Here is a 10612-nt window from a genome sequence, read left to right as displayed (position 1 = left end):
CACACACACACACACACACACACACACACACACACACACACACACACACACACACACACACACACACACACACACACACACAGACAGACAGACAGACATGTGTGGTCCGACTCACCCTATCAACCATTTTCTCCAGCTCAGCTTCACCTGGGAAGTGTCTCCGGACCTTGTCACGAACCCAGTCGCGGTGCTCTGTGCTGAGACCGTCGCCCTTTGTTTCCTTCGGTCCCACCTCTGCCCCATTAGAGGAGAGATTGTCCAGCAGCTCACTGATAAGGTCTGCAGCTGGACCAGTACCAGCAAGAACCAGCCAGGGCGTAGCTTTCCTCAGAGAGGCATCTAATCTCTGAGCCGGGGAATATGTGTACACAAACAGTCTCAGTGAGATGGACATTTCTCTTTTAAAAGAGCCATCAGAGCTGACAAAACAAACATCTGAGTCACAATCTGAAATTTCACTACTTCATTTAGAAAATATATAATATATAATATAATTTGCCATAAAATATGAGACACTACTTTATAATCAGTAGGGTGCAGTAAGACAGAAAAAGACAGATACGGAATGTCATTCACACTGCTGGGGGGTGAGAGGTCTGAGATCAATCTCAAAATCAAAAAACACCTCTATGGACAAGCAAAAATTACTATTTTTGTCATTAATTAAACGTTTTACGTGGACCCTCTTGCATGACATGCCACTGGATTGACAGGAAAGTGCTGCCGATGGCCAGTAACTCTTTGTGTATAAATAAATGCACACCACATCAACTGAAACTCCCAGTTAGTGCACACTTTTTGGCCCGAGGAGACCAGGCCCGCCCAACAAACCTGGCAACTAGAGGGACTGCAGAAAGCTAGTCAAACTCACTGAAGTACAGTCCAGGCCTGCATGTTTTTCTGGTTTTTGGCCACCTAAGGCATTCAGCATTTGTTGTGACGTTTTAGTAGCTCATACCGCTGTAAGGCTGTAATTAAATCCCCTAGACCTCATAACATTGTTTTACCAGTACTACATGTGCCGTCACAATAAGGCTGAAATATTTTGGTAAACTCCAAAATGCTATTATAGCGTGTGTGTGTGTGTGTGTAAAAGAATGTATTTGACAGTCTGCTTACCTCCAGCATACTGGCGTCTCCTGAGATGAGCATGCACAGCACTGGGATTTCAATACTGCCACTACCTGTTATGGGCCCAGGACAAGAAGTCAGAAGAAAAAGACAGATAGCGTATACTGGATGTGTGCAGCAGTGTTTCTGTGGTGAAGCTACCTAACAATCATTCATTTACAAAAGGAGTTTCATACTTGGTCTGACATACAGTGTGATGCAACTATTAAAGCTGTTACCTTCACCAGCAGAGCGCAGGCAAGTACTTAACACACATTTTTCTCATTATACCCTTTCAGACAAGAAGCTGACTGTATATTTTCTGGCAAGTCACGGTGTCATGTTTGATAAATATAGACAGTTGGAAGTCAGGCCATGACACAACTGAGAGTGTTGTTATTATGTGTAGACACAATTGATTTTTATTGCTATGTGGATGTCCCTTTACAGCCTGGTACCACTGATCTCCATTACGTCCTGTCTCACTGAAATTGAGAATTGGATGTCAAAGAGTTTCCTGCAGCTGAATGACTCGAAATCAGATATTATCAGTTATAATTACCCTGCATTATTAACAACCTGTCCTTCAGTCTGGGGGCCTAATAATGTTAATAAAAAGATAAACTCAGTGTCCCCCTTTAAATCTCTTCTTAACACTCACTCTTATCGTCTGGCTTTTTATTAAATTATGGTGTTTGTTCTAACTATTTAAATTATTTTATATTTGATGTTTTGAACTTTATTTACATGTTCTGTTTTTATTTTATTTTATTAAAGCTTTTTGTGCCTGTGGTTTGAAAGGTGCTGTATAAATAAAGTTATTACTGTCAGCACAGTGGTAAGGAGAGGAATACAGACATCAGAGCTCCCTCTCTTGGAGTCAGACAATAGTGCAAACACTATGGCTATATATGATGGCTGCGTGTGATGTATATTTATGAACACAGATTTTTTTTTGGGAACCATTTTTAGATGTACATGCAAAAGCCAAAAGATGAACCAGCAATATTACAATGTTTGAAGGTGGCTGTTTTTCACATATTATATGTCTCTATCTCACCCCAAATGCCTGTGCGCTGATGGGAAATGTAGTCCTCCAGACGAGCACGAAAGGCTGTCTCTCCTCCCCGGCGGCCAACACTCCCATCATCCACCAGGAGGAACGCCTGGCAGTTGTTGTCCAGGCGGCAGGAGTCGCGTGATGTGTTCTGGACGTAGTACCGAGCAGGGAAACTCCCCTGCAAACAGACAACACAAATAGGGAGTTCATTCTCAGTGGAAACTGCTCTGCCTCCCCTGTGGTAGGAGGCGGGGTGCTGCAGCATTTCTTTTCCAGAGATGATGCTCCATTTACTCTGCCCTCCACTTCATTATATTCTCTCTGTGCTGTCACTGACACATCATCACTGTAAAAATCTCTGTGAATTGCAATTTGTAATGGAGTCCTTGAAGTCGTACTTTCTTAAACAAGTTAAAATATCAACCAGTGCTGCTTCAAGTACTTTAAAAATTTTTCTCGTGCAGCAATTTACCTTATTCTTTCTAGTTTTCACATTCATTTATACAAAGTTCATGAAACGTTTCTGACTCAATTCTAAACATACACGAGATAAAGATACAGATCCCCACAGACTGCATCTTCTTTTAATGCACTTAAAGAAAAAAAGAATATTTCCTTTGGCAATTATTAGATTATATTTGTTATACCTTTGCAACCATGGAGTAATAGTAAAAATAAACAAATGACATCCATCCATCGTCAACCGCTTATCCTGCGTACAGGGTCATGGGGGGCTGGAGCCAATCCCAGCTGACATCATGCAAAAGGTCCATCAGTCCATCACAGGGCCACACATAGACAAACAACCACTCACATTCACACCTAAGGACAATTTAGGGTCACCAATTAACCTAGTCCACATGTCTTTGGCTGGTGGGAGGAAGCCAGAGCACCCGGAGACATGTGGAGAACATATAAACTCCACACAGAGAGACCGGTGCAGCCGGGGTTTGAACCTGCAACCTTTTTGCTGTGAGGCGACAGTGCTAACCACTGCACCACCGCACCAACAGGGCCAAAAGTTTCATGTTTTTCAATATTGATAATTATCACGATAAGTATCAAATCGTTATTTCTTACGAGTTTAAAGGCTTATTTATGCCACTGAGTTAAAGTTGAAGAAACCTGATGGTTAATTGTGGTCGACACTTGATGCCAAACAGAGGATCACTTCACAAATCTGAGGCAGAACATTCAGAACTATTATGATAAAATCTTTGTCAACAAATAAGCATGAGTAAAATTAAGCAACAGTAATTTTTCCTCAAGAAAATAAAACATCTTAATTAAAAAATAAGTCCTAATTCATGTACTGTATGATTCAAATGAATAAAATCCAACATTTATTGAATATTTATTGAACATTTGTTATATTGTTATATCGCGATAATTATTGTTATTGTTTTACTGTCCAGCCGTACTGCTGGTATAACCAACTGTCTCAGATTGACGGTCTCATTTGTCACTCTCACTTTGTGTACATGTAACAGATGTGAAAATAAGATTTGAAATAAGAGCAATTCATGCTGTCCTTTTAAAATGAAATATTGGTGAGTTATTGTATTATGTGATAATTTGATTATTTGTTTTTGTGTGTAGTTTCAGGAGGAGGCCAACTGCTCTCCAATTATGACAAGCAAAGCGTGCAGGTTGTATAGTGTACTATCTGAGAGAAAGCACCTAGTATGCACACTTTATTATGAGTACCTGGGCATTGACAAGTTGCTCCCTGTTGTGCACCACGCCCCAGGGTGCCAGTCCCACAGCAATCACTTTCTTCTGGGAAAGAGCTGGAGCCGCGGCCCCGAGGTCCCTCACCGCCTCACCCACACAGCGGGCCACACCCTCCCTTAGACCCCCCGTCAAGATCCAGGCTCCTGGGCAAGAGTAGAGACAAAAGTAGCGAGGAGAGACACACAAGGTGTGCTTTTCAATAACTCAGCGTACAGTAGTATAACATGCTACATTTTATAACTGACATAATGATATTTGGAGAATAAATATCAGTACATATATTGAGCCTGGTTCCAATCACCTCTCCTTTGCTGTTTTTTGGGAGTTTTTTTTTAGTTTGAAACCCAACACTTTCGGCATAGTGTTTAGCATTAAAAGCCTTATGACACAGAAAATAACACCCCCCCCCCCCCCCCCCCCCCCCCCCCTTTTCCTGGTAGGCTTTTAAAGCGAGGCATTTGATAACACCAAATAAAACAAACTGATATTATTTAGTGAGTAAAGTTTCTATCATAGAGAAAAAACAGAAATAGAAATCTTATTAAAATCTCCTTTTCTCATTTATAGACCAACATAGCTGATGTAACAACTGTGATCGCCTCTTGGCTTCTATCTTCAACAGTGTGTTCTAGATAGTGTTAACATGGCCTTGAAAATTGGCTTTACTTAAACGTAGTTAACAAACTATTAATTACCAATTTTGTTCCAAAATAAACATAATACAATTTTCTTAATCATCAACATCTCAGTAGCCATATTTAAGCCCAAATCCAAGATGCTCATCTCCTTTTGCCAAATGTTCCAAGTTACATGATTTAATTTGCATCACATTACCAAGGCTTTCTGGGACACTGGAATAGAGCGGAGCCATGCTGTGTTATTAAGAACACAAGTGCTTTTCCTCCTTTGACAATTCAGTATGTGAAAAGGTCTATTCTCCCAACTTTCTTCTCAATGCAGATCATTTGGAGCTTTTGGTTAAATTAACATTTTAAGCAATGAAATTACATTGTTCTATTAATAACTGTTCACACCTATAGTGTGGTCTTTTTGTAAAATTTAACAATGTTGTTTCTGCTAAAACTAGAATTATCATCATAGATTTTGGGATGTTTTCATACACAATTGCTCCACGTTGCATTGTGGGTTTTTACCTGTGCTCTGCGCAGCCCTAACCAGCCCGTTTCTCAGGATATTTCTAACCCATGTTTTGATCTTCTCATGGCCTTCGCCCCCAACAACTGACACCACCAAGTTGGGTGGGGGCAGGTTCCAGTAATCCATCATCAGTTTGTAGATGACCTCTGGTTGTGTGTCACATGACAGTCGCACAAACTAAACAGGACAAAGAGAGTATTGCAGTGTATTTATCAAATCATTTTTCACTGACAAAGATGTAATGACACTTTAACATCATTTAAAATATTTGTCTGACCAAAAGGTACCTGGAAACTAAACCTAGAACTCAGTTGGGCCACAACAAGCAACTAACACCCTGTCCACATCATTGGCCCATTCTACAGGTACAGGTATAAGTGAGAGGAGGAACGGGTGGTGCATAGATAAGATGCTTGCCTTTGGTGTGGGAGACCTGGGTTTGATTCCCACTGTGAGACATCCACCACTGTGTCCCTGAGCAAGACACTTAACCCCTTGTTGCTCCAGAGGCGTGTGACCTCTGACATGTATAGCAATTGTAAGTCGCTTTGGATAAAAGCCTCAGCTAAATTAATAAATGTAAATATCCAGACCAGAATGCTGACGATTTGATTTAATATGAGTCTGGACTTTTTTGTTCTTCAATAGGGGTTTAAAATTGATCTGGAAATGTTGTCAGAGCAACACGTTCTTAAGCCCAAACCTGCAAAAGTGCAGGTTTATTGACAGTTAGCTGGATTATTGACCAAGATGTTCTAGGGTAAACCTCATACATGAACACATTTCAAATACATTTGGCTCACTGTTTTTATTTAGTAAGAGTATTGATAGTGTAGTTATGACTTCAGATTAGAACTTGCAGAACAATTTTAGCTGGATGCAGGGGTGGACCAGTAATCTGGCAAAGGCCTACCGGGCAAATGCCCATTGGGCTGATGCACCTTTGGGGCTGGTAACGTAGGGTAGAGTGGTGTAAGACGCAGCCCCTAAGCTCAACACTGACACATAAAATATTATTTTATTGGGTTTTTTGTATCTTGGAAATGGCCATGCTTAGGATAACATAATATAAAGTAAATTAAATACCTACAGTTGACAAATTAATTTGTATTTAATCAAATGTATTTTTTTAGGAAAAATGAATTTTTTATTTTAAAATAAACTACAAGTAGCTGGTTAAAAGCAAGGGGATTATAGACTTATGTTGTAGAAATAAACTTGCCTTGCCTTATGTTATTAGCTTTCCTATAATTTATTTTTCAGACTTTTAAATAGTGAGGTTGCTGGAACTTCATTAACAGAAAGTCTGAGGTAAAACATGCGCATGCCAGCTAGCTAGCTGCAAATGTGAACATATGTGAGCTTCTAACCTCAGAATTTTACCTCAGACGTTCAGATAGTGAAGTTGCTAGTTGGCTATAGGGTCTGTCCAGTGTCTAAATAAAATCAACCAACCATCAACCATAAAGTGGCACAGCGACCAGGGGGGCGTCTTACCCCAAACATACTATTCTAACATGTTACTACTTTAACCAAAAACTATAAAAATCTTTCTCTCTAAACCTTTGCATACCTTATCTTAAGGCTCCCCTTAATGTAAATATACATATACATTTTGTGTTATTAAAATATATTCTCATCTTGTAGTCATGGCCACCACTACAAACATGCAATTAGGGGTCAAGTGTCTTGCTCAGGGACACAATGGTGGATGTCTCACAGTGGAAATCGAACCCAGGTCTCCCACACCAAAAGTAAGCATCTAATCTATGCACCACCCTCAACCCAAAGCATCTTTTACCTGTCTGGTCTTACCTTACGTAAGACCAGGCAGAAAAGCAGGCTTTGACCGCCGACTGCCTTCTATTGTTGAAAGCATTAAGTCTGTTTTCCCCTAAAGGTGTGGTCAGAAGTTAAACCAATAGAGATCAGCATAACAAGATGTTCAGGGGTTGTTACGCTGCTTGGCGTGCACGACCCCGGGTTGGTAAGAGCATCTTTTCCTGATAACTATTTGCTACAGGTTGGGTTTGCCATCAAAATTGGGCTGACCTGCGGGTTACATTCATCACCACTCTGTCAAAGGGTATACCGGTACATCTACGACTGTGTATGATGTGTATGTGTTCAGCACTGCGACTCACATGGCTATGTCTGCGTCCAGCGCCGGCAAACTCCAGCTGTCCAAAAGCATCGGTGGGACACTCTGTGGAGTGCTTGATGCTGTCCCACTGGGTGACAATAGCTCCACAGCTGTCCCCTGTTGCCACATAGCAGTGAACCTCCCGCTCACTACCGCACTGACACCACACTCCATTTCTGACACACACCAGACAAACCAACAAAAACACACAAACCTGTTATTCTTGGTTTGTAGGGGCTCAAATGCCCTGAGACATTTCAATGCATTTGAGGTAATGATCCAGTTTTTACAGAAAGTTACTTACTGGTTCATAGTTGGTCACATCCTATCTCTCTAAGTTAACAGGAAGGCTGTACTAGAGTTTGTGGGCCCTGGCAGCAAATCCACAACTTCCTTCAGTTTTAATTCTAGACTGGTGGGAGGCCTGAGGTTGAGTGCAGGTTTATACAGTAAAGCATACTAGGAGTGGAACCTTAAAATGAATTATAAAATCAAATTGGAAGCCAATGCAAAGATGCCAGAATTTGTGTGACATGTACAGGCCCCTCAGGCAGGTAAAGTGTGATGGTTCAGCTGTCCCTCCTCTTCTTCCCCTGTGTTTTCCTGCGGGTATTCCCTTCCTGTGTTTCTTGTTTGTTTTCCCTGTTTGTGTGTGTGTGTGTTTGTGTGTTTGTGTGTTTGTGTGTGTGTGTGTGTGTGTGTGTGACCTGTTGACAGCTATGTGTGGGCGTGGCGCTCCTTGGCTGCTTAGTGGTTACCTGCCTCCTGCACACCTGAGACTCATTCCACTAATCAGATTCTGACCTTTTACCTGTTGATTCATGTTTGTTACTTTGTGCTTAGAAAATCTCCTGCTGTGAGACCTGCCTTGCTTTCTGCCATACAGATCATAATAATCAGAATCAGAAGGAGCTTTATTGCCAAGTAGTATTTTACACATACGAGGAATTTGCTTTGGTGATAAGGTGCTACACGTAGACAAACATACAGTCGACATAAATAAATGTAGAAATATATAAAAATGGAATTGACCATGCAAGTTATATAAAAATAATAGAAAGAATAGGGAAAAATGATACAAATATTTGCAGAGAAAGAACAACGTCACAGATATTTACATGTGCATTATTCTGGGTTTGTGCAAAGTTTTACTGCCATTACTCCAGGATCTCAGAGAACACAACCTAAATGGAGGCTTACAATAATCAATTCTGGAGAAAATAAAACCATGTAACTTTCTCCAATTCAGAGAAAGGTAGAAATAAAGATTTTTGAAACAATGCATAATTGATAAAAACAGGAGTGAACTACTTTGTTAAATGATTCGATTCCTAAATTTCTGGCACAGAGCTTAACATTGAGGGCCAGGTTGAGTATTATTTGATGAAGTGGAAGCACGTAGATACTGTACAAAAGAAAAGGACAGGGCTTTGAGCTACTCTACAGTTCAAGTAGTAATAGAGTAATAGTAAACTTTCAGAGAGCGAGGAGATAAACCACACAAGGACAGAGTGCAACTCCTACAACGTCTCTTAGGTGTAAAGATACAATGATATGCTCTATCAAATGCAGAGCTCAATATAATCCATGCAGAGCCTTCACCAAAAGGGTTATGGATCAAACAACAATAAATTATAGAATGATATGATTAAAGGAGACCTTTTATACTGCATTTCCAGCCCTCTATTGTAGTTCTGTGAAAAACTGTTGAAACCGGAGCGTTCAGAACAGAGGGAAGTCTGAGGTTTTGGCTCACAGGGATTTCTTTTAAATATGTTGACCTCCTTATTCGAAGCTTTGGCCATGTTTAACACAAACATCTGATATTGTAACATTATAAATAAGACAGAAAATACGGAAAAGCATAACCAATCGCCTTAAAAATAATGATTTCTTATTCGCCTTAAAAATAATGATTTCTTATGATCATGAATCAAATATTTTTGCATTTTAAACAAGACATGAAGAAAAAATTACCTGGAAGAGTCTTCAACAAAAGTAGTGCACACTCGCTTGTTGATGGTCCTGGGAATCCAGCCCTGAGAGCAGGAAAACAGTTTGTTAGAACCATAAGTACAAAGAAATATGGAGTCAATGACATACTGTATTTATAAGTACAAGTTGCAGTTTATATGTCTAACTGTGCTGAATTGCTCTGAATATAAAGAAAGAAGGCAGGGGAAACAAGCTTTACCTACTGTAAAGTTCTAGTCCAACTTTATTGCCATGTGTATTAAACATTTAATAAAGTGTTATGGCTTTTTCTACTTTTTTATACACAATATACAGTGATAAACATTCTATGTGTGCGGAAATCAAGGCAACAATATTCAGGTCCAAGACAAGAAATAGAACTGCAAGGTCACCACTGCAGAGTGTTAGGCTCCACATAAACTGATTAATTATCTTTTAAGGGCAACATTTTGATCTACAAGTCCTTCCTCAGCAGAGTGTCAAAGAGGAAACAGGCATTAGTTGTACTGTTGCTGTCATATCATTAACATTATATTTAAAAAAAATAAATAAAAAAATAAAAAATTCTATTTTTGTTTCTATTTTCTGAAGTACAGTGACTGCCATTTTGTGGTGTTTGTTTTTTCCCTGCTACTTGCTGAGCAGCAGGGGATAGTGATTCAGACACACTCTGCCCCTGGGCCTAAGGTCTTTCTCCCAGACTCTCTGTTTTGTGTTTTGTCAGGGTGTCTTGTAGAGAGAATGCCCAGGTGCATGGGAAAATCGAGTGAGGCAGAATTGGGGACAATGCATTTACATGCACTGGAGAAACCTGTTTATAGTAAAACCCACTGTATCCGCCGCACACAGTCACAGTTCTCCCCTAGCTCAACCTCATTTCCGAACAATTGTTTACCTCTTTTGTACGAGACATTTCTAGGACATCTGTTGGAGATATCAGTTTTCTCATATTAACTATCCTGAACACTGAAACCACATTTCTGTATAAAACGGTGTTCAAGAAACATGATTACTAGAGAAAGCAAACAATTATTCAAAAACCTAAATGCAGTTAAATGCCCTGGGAAACACTGGGGAATGGGTTGTGGTTGAGTGTAGGTTCAGTTGCACTTGTTTTTGATATGTAATGCAACTATAAAGGAAGAGACCTCTGTCTGACTGTCTGTCTTTCCTTACATATCTCGTAAACCTTTCATCTGATTGACATCACACTTGGTGATTTGGTTATTATTTCAGCACTGTAGTCCAGTTTCTAGATTCCAGAGATCGCACAGAAAGGATTGAGGCAGCAAAAAACAGAGACCAACAGACAGGGGAGAGTTTGAAACAGCAGGGTTGGAGCAGCAGACATAAGATGAAAGCCAAGTAGAGAATGAGATAAATATCAGGAAAAGAGGGATTCAAGTTGAGGCATGACTGGGGCGTTCCAATGT

This window comes from Micropterus dolomieu, linkage group LG02, assembly GCF_021292245.1.
Source record: "Micropterus dolomieu isolate WLL.071019.BEF.003 ecotype Adirondacks linkage group LG02, ASM2129224v1, whole genome shotgun sequence".
NCBI lineage: Eukaryota > Metazoa > Chordata > Actinopteri > Centrarchiformes > Centrarchidae > Micropterus > Micropterus dolomieu.
This window is presented reverse-complemented; position numbering follows the sequence as displayed.